Genomic DNA, 14,788 nt, shown 5'->3' with positions numbered 1-14,788 from the left:
GCAGATAGTTGAATCCACATAGTGTGAAGCACAAGGACCAGACTAAAGATCCTGGTTCGAGTCCCCGGCTCCTCACCTGCAGGGGGTTGCTTCAGAAGCAGTGAAGCAGGTCTGCAGGTGTCTATCCCCCTCTCTGTCTTCCCCTCCTCTCTTTATTTCTCTCTGTCCTATCTAACAACAACGATAGCAATAACAATAACCACAACAATGATAAAACAACAAGGACAACAAAAGGGAAAATAAATATTTTTTTTAAAAGTCAAACAATGATGTGGTAATTTTCAAACACATATCTGATGATTCCATGTAGAATTCAGTCACTATGAGTTTCCTGGGGAAGAAAATGTCAGCAGGGGCACACCTGGTTAAATGTATGTTACCATACACAAGGACTCAGGTTCAAGCCCCAGTCCTCCACCTGCAGGGAGAAAGCTTCACAAATGGACAAGCAGTGCTGCAGGTTTCTCTCTGCCGCTCTCTCTCCCTGCCTCTTCCCCATCCCCTTTCTCAACATCTCTGTATCTTATAAAATAAAATTAAGTTAAGATTTAAAAAAAAATAGTAACCACCTCACTCTGGTATGTTCAGTGTAAGGGATAGAGCCTAGGAAGCTTAGGCAGACCAATGTGAACCAGTGGTCTACCTGCAGAGCTTCTTGATTGTAATTTACTCAGAATGCCAATGATTTGATTTCACTATAAGAACACTGCTTTGTTCTGGCTTATGGTGGCTAATGGAGATTGAACCTGGGGAGCTCAGAGCCTCAGGTATGAAAGTTGTTTGCATAACCATTATGCTCTCTTTCCAACCCTCCAAAATTTGTTTTTTTACCAGAGCACTGCTCAGCCCTGCTTTATGGTGATGCTGGGGATTGAACTTATGGTGCCTCAGACATGAAAATCTTTTTGCATAACCATTGCACTATTTCCTCAGCCTCCAAAGTTGTTGCTATTGTTGGTGGTCATAGTGGTGCAATGTGTGTGTGTGTGTGTGTGTGTGTGTGTGTGTGTGTGTGTGTGTGTATTTTATGGTGGTGTGGGGGATTGAGCCTGGGACCTCAGAGCCTCAGGCCTAACAGTTTGTTTGAATAACCATTATGCTATCTGCACTCCCCTCCCAAAGTATATTTTAATATTTATTTTATTTATCTAGTTATTTATTATTTTCTATTTGATTTGAAAAGACAGAGAGAAGGAAGTCACGTGGTAGCGCAGCAGGTTAACCGCACATGGTGCAAAGTGCAAGGACCTGCATAGGGATCCGTTTGTCCCCTCCCCCCCCTCCCCACCTGCAGGGGAGTCGCTTCACAGGGGGTGAAGCAGGTCTGCAGGTGTCTGTCTTTCTCTCCCCCTCTCTGTCTTCCCCTCCTCTCTCCATTTCTCTCTGTCCTATCCAACAACAATGACAGCAATAACAACAATAATAATACCTACAACAATGATAAAACAACCAGGGCAACAAAAAGGGGAAAAAATAGTCTCCAGGAGCAGTGGATTCATGGTGCAGGCACTGAGTCCCAGCAATAACCCTGGAGGGAAAAAAAAAAAAAAGAAAGAAAGAAAGGACAGGGAGTCGGGCGGTAGCACAGTGGGTTAAGCACACATGGCGCAAAGCACAAGGACCAGCATAAGGTTCAAGCCCAGGCTCCCCACCTGCAGGGGAGTCGCTTCACAAGCGGTGAAGCAGGTCTGCAGGTGTCTATCTTTCTCTCCCCCTCTCTGTCTTCCCCTCCTCTCTCCACTTCTCTCTGTCCTATCCAACAACAACATCAATAACTACAACAATAAAACAACAAGGGCAACAAAAGGGAGTAAATAAATAAACAAATATTTAAAAAAAAAAAGAAAAAGAAAGGACAGAGAGAAATTGATAATGGAGGGGAGATAGAAATAGAAATAAGACACCTGCAGACCTGCTTCACTGCTTGTAAAGCATCCCCTCCCCATTCTCTCTCCCTCTCTCCCATCCAAGTACTAACCAGGCCCGACCCTGCTTAGCTTCCAAGATGAGATGAGGCGTGTTCAGGATGGTGTGGCCGTAGACCCTCTCTCCCTCTCTATCCCCTCTCCCCTCTCAATCTCTCTCTGTCCTATCCAATGAAATGGGAAAAATGGCCTCCAGGAGCAGTGGATTCATAGTGCTGGCACCAAACCCCAGCAATAACCCTGGAGGCCAGAGAGAGAGAGAGAGAGAGACCGACCTTCAGACCTTCATCACTTATGAAATTTCCCCTCTGCAGGTGGAGATCCGGGACTTAAACCCGGGTCCTTGCACTTGGTAATATGTGTGCCACCACCTGGCTCCCAATATCTATTTTATATATTAATGATGAGAGAGAGAGAATATCAGAACATCACATTGGTACATGCAATACCGGGGCTCAAACTCGAGCCCCCATGCTTGCCAGTCCAGCACTTTATCCACGATGCCACTTACCAGGCTGCAGTTCAAGGCATTTTGTTGTCTGGATATGTGCTTTGTACCCTATGTGTAAACACTTTTGTTGTTGTTGTTGTTGTTTAATCTTTATTTATTGGATAGAGACAGCCAGAAATCGAGAGGGCAGGGGGAGGTAGAGAGGGAGAGACACTTGTAGACCTGCTTCACCACTTGCAAAGCTTTTTCCCCCTGCAGTTGGGGACTAAGGGTTAGAAACCCAGGTCCTTGTGCATGGTAACATGTGCGCTCAACCAGGTGTGTCACCACCAGGCCCCGTGAAACATGTTTGGTTTTTTTGTTTTTGTTTTGAGTCGCCCCTCGCCTGAGGACAATGTTAGGACCCTGCTTGAATGGATATATCACAGAAGGATGCTTCACATCCTTTGGAGGCCCCCCCTGTGGCCCCCTTGTCTGCAGACCGATGTTTAAGGACAGCCCTCAGCAGAGTCTTAGCAAGGGAAAAACAGGAAGAAATGTGCCCTAGAAGAAAGCAGTTTTCGTGGGGCCAGGCGGAGGTGCACCTGGTTAGACATACACATTACAATGTGCAAGGGCCCAGGTTTAAGCCCCCAGCCCCCACCTGCAGGGGGAAAGCTTTGAAAACAGTGAAACAGGGCTGCAGGTGTCTCTCTGTCTCTCTACCTCTCTATCTCCCCCTCCCGTCTCATTGTCACTGTGTCTCTATCCAACAATTAATTGAAAAATAAATAAATAATAATTTAATAATTAATTAAAAATATAGAGTGCTGATTTCCCTCAGTTGGATTTGTAGCTGCCAATATGAAGCACAGCCACTCGGGGGCGGTGTTGCCCCATGGAATTTGTGATTCTTACTCTGATTAGGCGGACTCAAGCAGAGCAAAAGCTGTTCTGGGGTTTTAAGTCCTACAGGACTTTATATTTTACTCACAAAATACTGGCGGGTTTTATCTGTTGGCTGTGTTCTGGCAAGTTGCTTGCATTTCTGTCCAATTTTTTTTTCTTGGAAAAGATAGTTCACAGAAAAATATGAGTTACCTACCCCACAGCGTAGGGGTGAAGGACACAGCTACTGTGGTGAAGCAGGGCTGCAGGTGTCCCTCTCTGTCTCCCCCTTCCTCTCAATTTGTGGCTGTCTCCATTTAATAAAGATAAGCATCTGGGGGGTCGGGCGGTGGCGCAGTGGGTTAAGCGCATGTGGCGCAAAGTGCAAGGACTGGCGTAAGGATCCCGGTTCGAGCCCCCGGCTCCCCACCTGCAGGGTCTGCAGGTGTCTATCTTTCTCTCCCCTTCTCTATCTTCCCCTCCTCTCTCCATTTCTCTCTGTCCTATCCAACAACGAACAACGTCAACAATGGCAATAATAATAACCACAACGAGGCTACAACAACAAGGGCAACAAAAAGGGGGAAAAAATGGCCTCCAGGAGCGGTGGATTCATGGTGTAGGCACCGAGCCCAGCAATAACCCTGGAGGATAAAAAAAAGAAAAAGATAAGCATCATCGCACATTCTTTTATATTAGATTTGAATTATACAATCAATACATTTTGAAATAGCTTTGTAAAGCACAGTTGATGAGCATTATGTCTGGATAAGACCGACAGCTTAGGGACAACTCCACATGAATCTGCTGGGGATACACAGTAAAAAATATAATATTGGAGGGGCAGGTGGTAGCGCAGCGGGTTAAGTGCACATGGCACGAGGCACAAAGAATGACACAAGGATCCCCGTTTGAACCCCACCTGCAGGGGGGTCACTTCACAAGCAGTGAAGCAGGTCTGGGGGTGTCTGTCTTTCTCTCCCCATCTCTGTCTTCCCATCCTCTCTCGACTTCTCTTTGTCCTATCCAACAACAGCAACAGAAATAACAAGAACAATAATAATAACGATAAACAACAAGGGCAACGAAAAGGAAAACAATAGCCCCCAGGAGCAGTGGATTCATAGTACAGGCACCAAGCCCCAGTGATAACGCTGGAGGCAAATATATATAATATTGGGGCCAGCAAGTAGCTCACTTGGACAGTAAGCTGCTTTGCCATGTGTGTGAGACCCAGGTTTGAGCCTGGCCCCACTTCAGTGAAGGAAGCTTTGGTGCTTTGGTCTCTTTTATTCTTTCTCTCTCTCCAGGGTTATTGCTGGGGCTCGGTGCCCCTGCAGGCCATTTTTCCCCCTTTTATATTGGACAAGATAAAGAGAAATGGAGAGAGGAGGGGGAGACAAAGAGGGGAAAGAAAGATAGACACCTGCAGACCTGCTTCACCGCCTGTGAAGTGACCCCCTGCAAGTGGGGAACCAAAGGCTTGAACTGGGATCCTTGTGCAGGTCCTGTACTTTGTACTATGTGCATTTAACCCATTGTCCTACCACGTGCTCCCCCACAGTGTCTCTATGGAAGGAAGGAGTTTCTTTTGTTATATGTATGTTTTTCAAACTAGTGTAATATGTATCTCATACTACAACCTCCTCTTCCCACTCAAAACTCTATCGGAGATGCTTTTGTAGTGGTCCAGGAGGTGGGGTCTCTCTCTCTCTCTTTATATTTTATTTGTTTATTTTACTTTAAAGTTTTTTTTGGAACCGTAAATTAAAAATTTATTATTATTATTATCTTTGCTTATTTGATAGAGACAGCTAGAAATTGAGTGGAGGGATAGATAGAGAGAAAGGGAGACAGAGAGATACCTGCAGCCCTGCTTAAGCTTCCCGCCTCTAGGTGGGGACCAAGGGCTTGAACCCAGATCCTTGCACATTGTAACTTGTGTGCTCAACCAGGTACACCACCAACCGGCCCCTAGTTTTTAATTTTTTTTTCAATTAAAAAAAAATTGGGGGGAGTCGGGTGGTAGCGCAGCGAGTTAAGCGCAGGCGGTGCAAAGCACAAGGGCCAGTGTAAGAATCCTGGTTCAAGCCCCAGACTCCCCACCTGCAGGGGAGTCACTTCACAGGCAGTGAAGCAGGTCTGCAGGTGTCTTTCTTCTCTCCCCCTCTCTGTCTTCCCCTCCTCTCTCCATTTCTCTGTCCTAGCCAACAACAACCACATCAGTAACAACAACAATAATTACTACAACAATAAAGCAACAAGGGCAACAAAAGGGAATAAATAAATAAATATTTAAAAAAATTTTTTCCCCAGGGAGTCGGGCGGTAGCGCAGCAGGTTAGGCGCATATGGCGGCAAAGTGCAGGACCGGTGTAAGGATCCCGGTTCGAGCCCCGGCTCCCCACTTGTAAGGGAGTCGTTTCACAGGCGGTGAAGCAGGTCTGCAGGTGTCTGTCTTTCTCTTTCCCTCTCTGTCTTCCCCTCCTCTCTCAATTTCTCTCTTTCCTAACAACAATGACATCAACAATAACTACAACAACAATAAAAAAGTAAATAAATAAATTAAAACGTTTTCCCTTTTGTTGCCATTGTAGTTTATCATAGTTGTTATTATTTATTATTATTGTTATTGCAATCGTTGTTGTTGGGTAGGACAGAGGGAAATTGAGAGAGGAGGGGAAGACAGATGGGGGAGAGAAAGACAGACACCTGCAGACCTGCTTCACTGCCTGTGAAGAAAACCCCCTGCAGGTGGAGAGCCGGGGTCTCTAACGAGAATCCTTACTCTGGTCCTTGAGCTTCAAGCTCTTAACTCACTGTGCCACCACCCGGCCCTTAAAATTTTTTTAAATATATATATATATTTATTTATTCCTTTTCGTTGCCCTTGTTCTTTTATTGTTGTTGTTGATGTCGCAACTTTTGGATAGGATAGAGAGAAATGGAGAGAGGAGGGGGAGAGAAAGACAGACACCTGCAGACCTGCTTCACCGCCTGTGAATCGACTCCCCTGCAGGTGCGGAGCCGGGGCTCAAACCAGGATCCTTTCCCGTCCTTGCGCTTTGCGCCACGTGCGCTTAACCTGCTGCGCTACCGCCGGACTCCCAACCTTTAAAAATTTTTTAATAGAGCCCTGCTCAGGTCTGGCTTATCGTGGTGCTAGGGACTGAACCTGGCACCTTAGAGCCTCAAGCACAGAAGTCATTTGACTTCTATTATGCTGTGTCCCCAGGCCTCACTCTCTATCCCTCTGTCCCCCTCCCCTCTGAATTTTTCTCTGTCCTATCAAATCAAATTAAATTAAATTTTTAAAACTTTTTTGTTATCTTTATTTATTGGATAGAGACAACCAGAAATCCAGAGGGAAGAGGGATGGTCTGGGAAGTGGTGCAATGGTAAAGCTTTGGACTCTCAAGTATGAGTTCGATCCCTGGCAGCACATGTGCCAGAGTGATGCTTGATTCTTTCTCTTCTCCTATCTTTCTCATAAATAAATAAAGAAATAAAAAAAGAGGGAAGAAGGAAGGGGGAGATACAGAGGGAGAGAGACAGAGAGACACCTACAGCCTTGCTTCACCACTTGCAAAGCTTTCCCCCTGCAGTTGAGGACAGGAGCTTGAACCTGGGTCCCTGTGCCCTGTAACATGTCTGCTCAAACAGATGTGCCACCACCTGGCCCAGCCCCAATTAAATTTTAATAGGTATTCTCAGTTTGTTCTTTAAATGTTGAACTTCTTTCTTTCTTTTCTTTTCTTTTTTTTTTTTTGCCTCCAGGATTATCACTGGGACTCGGTGCCTGCACTACATATTCAGTGCTCTTGGAGGCTATTTTTTCCCTTTTGTTGCCCTTGTTGCTTGTCCTGGTTGTTGTTATGATTATTGCAGTTACTGCTGTCGTCATTGTTGGATAGGACAGAAAGAAATGGAGAGAGGAGGGGAAGACAGAGAGGGAGAGAGAAAGACACCTGCAGACCTGCTTCACGGCTTGTGAAGCTACTTCCCTGCAGGTGGGGAGACAGGGGCTTGAACCGGGATCCTTGCTCTTCGTGCCTCATGCGCTTAACCCACTGCGCTGATGCTCGGTCCCCTTCAGGTGGTTTTATTAATCTTATCCATTAGAGTTTGCTTTCTGTGTCTTGTTTGGCAAGAATATTATCCAAAAAACAAAGATGTTCTACGCCATTTATAATGCAATACTTTTCCTATGTTATGATTATATTTGGAGTTTATTTTAGAGAAAGAGAATTTATATCACAGAAGTTCCTGTCAATGTGTAGGGAGCTGGACTCAAACCAGGGTCTTTCATATGGTAAAGCAGCACTATACAAGTAAACTGGACTTGATTTTAGGAGTGATTTGAGACCAGGTTGTGTTTATTGTTTGTGTATGTTATTGTTGTTGTATTTATTTATTTATTCTCTTTTGTTGCCCTTGTTTTTTTATTGTTATAGTTGTTATTGGTGTTGTCATTGTTGGATAGGACAGAGAGAAATGGAGAGAGGAGGAGAAGACAGAGAGGGAGAGAGAAATATAAACACCTGCAGACCTGCTTCACCACTTGTAAAGCAACTCCCCAGCAGGTGGGGAGTTGGGGGCTCGAACCCTGATCCTTACGCCGTCCTTGCACTTTTCACCATGTATGCTTAACCCATTGCACTACCACCCAACTCCCTGTTTGTTTTTTAACCAGAGCACTGCTCAGTTCTGGCTTATGGTGGTGCAGAGGATTGAACCTGGGACTTTGAGCCTTAAACATGACACTCTGTTTGTATAACTGTTATGATATCGACCCCTGCCCATTGTTGGTATTTTTTTTTAAACAGGTATCTGGTTGTCCCAAAATAATCTCTTGTATAATAACAGATGTAATGTGAGGTCTGAATTGACATAACAACTTCCTATATACACAATTCAATTTCTTAAAACTGTGTTTATTCTTGGATTAAGCTGAGATAGTGTCAACAGTTTCTCCATGTGCTCTGACTCTTGTTCCATCACATTCTCATTCTTTTTTTAAAAAAAATATTAATGAGAAAGGAGGAGAGAGAGAAAGAACCAGACATCAATCTGGTACATATACTGCCGGGATCGAACTTGACAACTCATGCTTGAGAGTTCAGTGCTTTATCCACTGCGCCACCTCCATTTCCACTCATCACATTTTCTTTCATTTACAGAATTACATTTGCTAGTCATAACACTTATTCTATATAAGACTTGAAGTCTCCCACCTGCAGGGTAGTCGCTTCACAGGCAGTGAATCAGGTCTGCAGGTGTCTAACTTTCTCTCCCCCTCTCTGTCTTCCCCTCCTCTCTCCATTTCTCTCTGTCCTATCCAACAACAATGACAACAATAATAACTACAACACAAAACAATAAGGGCAACAAAAGGGAATAAATAAATAAATGAAGGAATAAAAAAAAAACACTGGGTATTTTTTTTTCTGTTGGAACTACATGAAATTCATGAGTTAATTTAGAGAAATGAACTAGAAGTGACACTTTGTAATCTTGATTCTTCCCCATCTCAGTGAGACCTGGTATTTATTCTCTGATGTTACCACTGGTGTCAGTCCTCTGTTCAATGCTTGAATGGATCCAGTCCTCTGCTTGTAGATAAGTCTTCTTTCAGGGAGTTGGGCAGTAGTGCAGCGGATTAAGTGCATGTGGCACAAAGCGCAAGGACTGGTGTAAGGATCCCGGTTCAAGCCCCTAGCTCCTCACCTGCAGGGGAGTTGCTTCACAAGCCGTGAAGCAGGTCTGTAGGTGTTTATCTTTCTCTCTCCCTCTCTGTCTTACCCTCCTCTCTCCATTTCTCTCTGTCCTATCCAAAACGACATTAATAACTACAACATTAAAACAAGGGCAACAAAAGGGAATAAATAAATAAAAAGAAAAAAGATATTAAGAATATTTAAAAAGAAGATGAAAAGAAAGCTTTTCAAAAAATAAATAAAAGTCTTCTTTCCATTTAACATAAAGTCTTAAAAAAATTACTGGCTAGGCAGTGGTATACCCGGTTGAGTGCACACAATACCACGCACAGGGAGGCAGGTTCAAGTCCCCAGTCCCCATCAGCAGGGGAAAAGCTTCACAAGTGGTGAAGCAGTGCTGCAGGTGTCTTTCTTCCTCTCTCCTTTGCTATCTCCCTCTTCCCTATCAACTTTTCAAAGAAGTAAAGGACATTTCCAGTGTTGCATTTCTCTCTCTCTGAGTCGATCCATACTCCCAGCCTACCTCTCTCTTTCCCTAGTAGGTTGGGGATCTGGGGAAGCGGCGCTCCAGGACACAATGGTGGGGTCATCTGTCTAGGGAAGTCTGGTCGGCATCATGCTAGCATCTGGAACCTGGTGGCTGAAAAGATAGTTAACATACAAAGCCAAACGAATTGTTGAGCATCTTTGTTTCTTTTTAATGTTATTCTGGATCAACCTTTTTCTTTAGATAGACATACAGGAAGGGTGGGGGAAACTACTGCACCCCCAGACCTTGCTTTGGGGCTGTGGCCTCACACGTGGTGCCGGGTCCATACTTGGGCCAGTGATTTGCTAGGCAAGCATGCTACCCAGTGAATTATCCTCCAGCCCCACCCCACCCCGTTTATTTATTTTTTTCTTCCCAAGAGAGAGACAGAAGCAGAGAGGAAAAGAAACCACTACACTGACCCTTCCTCCAGTGTGGTGGGAGAAAGGCTCAAACCTGGGTCAAGCACGTGTTGAAACAACGCATGACACTAGTTGAGTTCTACCAGCCTGAATATAATTTTCTTCTCTCTCTCTCTCCCCTGTTGCTACAGTTATCACTAGAAAACTTGAGTTGTGTCAGAATGGTAGAGGTTAATTGGAGCTGATTCAAGTGAGAATAAGAGACAGGAAATTTCTGCACATACACACACACGAACCTTCTTGATTCCAATGTTTCCCGCCCCCCCCCCCAAAAAAAAACTAATCAGATCAGGGTTTTTGTTTGTTTGTATTATTATTTGGTAACACTGCAGTCTTAAAAGTGGGTGGTTACCAATGCTCCTTGGCCAACTTTTTCATTTTTTGTTTCAGATTATAGATAGGCCAAGGAGACACATCACAGTGGCCACACCAAGAACTGCTCAGCTCTGGTTTATAACAGACTATAGAAATGATCCCTGAAAGTATAGTCTTTTCTGGTTTATAGTGTTGAAAGGGTTTGAACCTGGGGCCTTGGAGCCTCTGGCTCTCCCACACCTCCATAAGTCAGAGATGAGCAGTGTTCTGGTAAAAAAAAAATACATAATATTAATGGAACAATAAGAAGTCAATTCTTTTTTTTTAACTTTTTAAAATATTTTATTCCCTTTTGTTGTTTTTTTTGTTATTGTTGTAGTTATTATTGATGTCATAGCTGTTGGATAGGACAGAGAGAAATGGAAAGCAGAGGGGAAGACAGAAAGGGGAAAAGAAAGACAGACACACAGACTTGCTTCACTGCTTGCCAAGCAACCTACCTGCAGGTGGGGAGCCAGGGGCTTGAACCAGGATCCTTACGCTGGTCCTTGTGCTTTGTGCCACCTACGCTTAACCCACTGCGCTACCACCGGACTCCCCAAGAAGTCAATTCTTACTATTCACTAATTTAAAACAAATATTTTTATTGGATAAAGACAGTCAGAAATCAAGAGGGAAAGGGGAGATAGAGAAGAAGAAGAGAGACAGAGACACCTGCTGGTAGAATTGTATTTTCTCTTGTGAAGGAATACTACTGGATGGTTCCTCTCATATGTGGAATATAGATGAGTAGAGAAAATGAACTTGATGGAACAAGAAAAAAGTCTTTCTCTTTTTTTTCTTTTGCCCAGTCTGCTGTCTAGAACAGCCATCACGTATTCTGTTGACAAGTCACCTCATCATGTCCCTGAGCACAAGGTTGAGCTGCACCTTTCAGAGAAGTTTCTTTTAGGCTTGAGTTATGGTACTTTCCAAGTGAAAACCAACAGTAAACATGAGCATGAACAGTGAACATGAGTTGTCCTCGGAGACACACACAGTCATGACCACAGGCTCCCAGGAAACTGCCTGATTCCTTAGTGGTTCAAGTTCAGTAGCTCAGAATGGGGTAGACTAGATTATTATTTATTTCCACCAGAGCCCAGCTGGCTTATGGTGGTGTGGGGATTGAACCTGGGACCTCCCAACCTCAAGCATGAGAGTCTTTTTGCAGAACCATTAGCTGTCTCCCCTACCCTGGGGAAAGACTTTATATTAACACACCTCCTCTGAATGAGGCTGGGCTGTCACATCACAGAATTCTTTTCTTTTTTTTTCCTCCAGGGTTATTGCTGGGCTCGGTGCCTGCACCATGAATCCACCGCTCCTGGAGGCCATTTTCCCCCCTTTTTGTTGCCCTAGTTGTTGCAGCCTCGTGCGGTTATTATTGCCATTGTTGACGTTGCTTTGTTGTTGGATAGGACAGAGAGAAATGGAGAGAGGAGGGGAAGACAGAGAGAGAGGGGAAAGATAGACACCTGCAGACCTGCTTCACCGCCCGTGAAGCGACTCCCCAGCAGGTGGGGAGCCGGGGGCTCGAACCGGGATCTTTACGCCAGTCCCTGCGCTTTGCGCTTAACCCACTGCGCCACCGCCCGACTCCCAGAATTATTTTCAAACCACTGTTTTCGTTTTTCCTTTAGTATATTTTATTTGCTTTATTTGGGGAGGGAGGGAGAGGGGGAGGCGAGAGGGAGAGGAGTGGGGAGGGGAGGGGGAGAGAGAGGAGGAGGGGAGGGGGAGGGGGAGAGGGAGAGAGACCAGAGCACTGCTCAGCTCTGGCTGATGGTGGTTCTGGGGACAGAATTTGGGATATGAAATTTTCATGCCCAAAAGGTATGAAAGCTGTTTGCATTACCCTTATCTGTCTCTCCAGTCCTGTTTTTTTTTTTTTGTTTCTTAGACAGTTATGTAGCTGGCACTAGTCAGAGTAAGCAGTACCATTATATTTGACCATCTGGGGTGGGTGATGCCACTGCTACCCCACCTCCTTAAAAAAAAAAAAAAGCCATCGCAACCTAATCAACACAACGAGTGCCACCCCAACATGCTTCACTTCAGACTATGACCAGAGACTTCAGGTGTATTCCAACAACAAGGGTGTATTGACAACCCTTCAGCTTCATCACTCGGGTGAGACCTTTACTTTCATAGTATTCTCTAATTCCATTCCAGGTGGTCCACTCCCCAATAAAGTCCACAAACATATAGTCCAGGTCCCCTGAGATAGAGCATAGGTTCACACGTGCCCATAAACGAGGGGAAAATATATACCTGAAAGCAGAAGTACACAAGAGCATGCAGGGAATACCCCCAACACTTCATCTGCACCATTCCAGTCTTTAGGTCCATGATTGTTCAACAATCTGTTTGGTTTTGTATGTTAACTCTCTTTTCAGCCACTAGGTTCAGGATGCTGACCAGACTTCCCTGGACTGCAGACCCCATCAATGTGTACTGGAGCGCCACTTCCTCCGAGCCCCACCCTACTAGGGAAAGAGAGAGGCAGACTGGGAGTATGGATCGACCAGTCAACGCCCGTGTTCAGCGGGGAAGCAATTACAGAAGCCAGACCTTCCACCCTCTGCAACCCACAACGACCCTGGATCCATACTCCCAGAGAGATAGAGAATGGGAAAGCTATCAGGGGAGGGGATGGGATGTGGAGATCGGGTTATGGGAATTGTGCGGAATTGTACCCCTCTTATTCTATGGTTTTGTTAATGTCTCCTTTCTTTAAAAAAAAAAAAAGCCACGTTTTGTTTTGCAAATTCAATGTCACTGGGGCTGCTGATGGCTGCAGGCTGCGAAGACTGGTGAAAACAGCTCACTTGGATAGTGCGCTGCTTGCCATGTGCACGACCCCGGTTCGAGCCCGGCACCCCCAGTGCTTTGCAGGAGAATTCGGTGCTGTGGTTACTTCCACCCTGCCTCCTCTCTCCAAAGCAAACAAACACAGCTGCAGGTTGCAAGAAAAAAAAAAAAGCTGACCGGAGGGGGGTGACGGCCGGGAGCTCCCGGGGCGCTGGGGCCCGGCCACCGGAAACGGCGGCCCCCACTTGGGGCGCTGCGGACACACCAGTGAGACCGCCTTCCAGGAAGCCAAAAAATTAAAAAAATAAAGAGGGAAAGAGAGACAAAGGAGGGAGAGTGTGGAGAGCAGGCCTGGCGCCGCGCCCGCCTCCCCGCCTCCCCGCCGCCCGCGCCGGGAACCTCAGGTGCGTACCCCAGCCCGGGGGTCGCCGGGGAGCAGGGCTGCAGACACCGCGTGCTTGCGTACCAGCAGCCCCCGAACCCCGCGAACCCCGCCCCGTCCAACCCCATTCCCCGCGGGCAGGGCTCCACGAGTGGGGGTGGGGCGGCCCTGCGGCGGGGGGGGGGGCCCGCGGTCGCACGCGCTGAACGCGCGTTCTCCTCTCCCTCCTGATTGGCTGAGCGCGACCTGAGGGGCGGGATTTTAGGCCCGAGGACCTCGGCGTGAGGTCACGTTCCGCCGCGGCGCCCGTTAAACTCTCGCGCGGCGTGCCTACGTGGCTGGATTGGTCAGGTGGGAGGGCGGGGCTGCCACTGTTGCTTGGCAACGAGGGGAGGGCTCAGGTGCGCCTTCCAGGGCCCGCCCCTCGGCCTGCGAGCTGTAGATGGCGCCCTTGGGGGCTTTGTGAGCCAAATGCACACAGGCCTGGGGAGAGATCTTGGAGGGACTCCTTGACCTGGTTTAGGCTTAAAGGGGAATATGGGGCTTGCAAGGCTGTATCCTGTCCTTCAAACTCGCACTTTGTGCTTAAGGTCTCAAGTTCAGCCCGCAGCACCACTATAAAGCCAAAGCTGAGCAATGCTCTGGTAAAATAAAATAAAATAAAATAAATAAAATATCCAGGCTGTGCTGTGAATTACAGCTTTATTGTTACAGCCGTAAAACACACCCTTTATGCAAATAACTTATATGCCTGGAGGGGAAAAACAATAAAGGAAATACAGGAGAAAATAAATACTCATAGTTGGACTGAGCGATGGCCCACTCAGTGGGTATCATATCTGCACTCCCCAGTACCACGTGAAAAAAACAAAAAGGAAAGGGGTTGGTGGAAACAACCTATGAGAGAATAAACAAAGCGACTTTTGTTCCTTTTTTTTCCCTGGGGACTGCTGAGCTCAGGCTTATGGTGGTGTCAGGGATTGAATTTGGAACCTTGGAGCCTCAGACATGAAAACTCTTTGCATCACCATTATGCTATATATATCTTTTAAATTTCCCATTTTCTTTAATTTATTGGGTAATACTTAATTTGTTGGGTAGAAGCAGAGAGAAATCAAGAGGGAAGGGGAAGATAAGGAGAGAGAGACACCGTCAGTCCTGCTTCACCAGCAGACCTGTTTCACCTCTCTTTCTTTATATTTATTTATTTTCCCTTGGTTTTTTTTATTGGTGTTGTAGTTATTATTATTGTTGTTATTGATGTCATCGTTGTTAGATAGGACAGAAAGAAATGGAGAGAGGAGGGGAAGACAGGGAGAGAGAAAGAC

At 45.9% G+C, this 14,788-nt stretch overlaps 1 protein-coding gene and 1 non-coding gene across 10 annotated transcripts in view; both read left to right on the top strand.

Annotated features, from left to right (window-relative positions):
- Positions 1–261: 261 nt before the first annotated feature.
- Positions 262–331, top strand: LOC132533276 (small nucleolar RNA SNORD121A). Its single transcript, XR_009545169.1, has one exon. It is a non-coding gene; the product is annotated as a small nucleolar RNA SNORD121A (small nucleolar RNA).
- Positions 332–13,159: 12,828 nt separating this feature from the next.
- Positions 13,160–14,788, top strand: part of LOC103109016 (general transcription factor II-I repeat domain-containing protein 2A-like) — a 55,143-nt gene continuing 53,514 nt past the window's right edge. For 3 of the 9 annotated variants that reach the window (XM_060173538.1, XM_060173531.1, XM_060173529.1), the window contains exon 1: positions 13,162–13,482. The gene's annotated coding sequence lies outside the window, so the exon portion shown is untranslated. Of the gene's footprint in view, positions 13,483–14,788 lie in introns of all 9 variants that reach the window. The other 6 variants (XM_060173537.1, XM_060173535.1, XM_060173532.1 and 3 more) reach the window with 4 other exon arrangements.

This window comes from Erinaceus europaeus, chromosome 15, assembly GCF_950295315.1.
Source record: "Erinaceus europaeus chromosome 15, mEriEur2.1, whole genome shotgun sequence".
NCBI lineage: Eukaryota > Metazoa > Chordata > Mammalia > Eulipotyphla > Erinaceidae > Erinaceus > Erinaceus europaeus.
The sequence above is the reverse complement of the archived record's forward strand: the minus strand, read 5'-3'. Positions and strand labels throughout refer to the sequence as shown.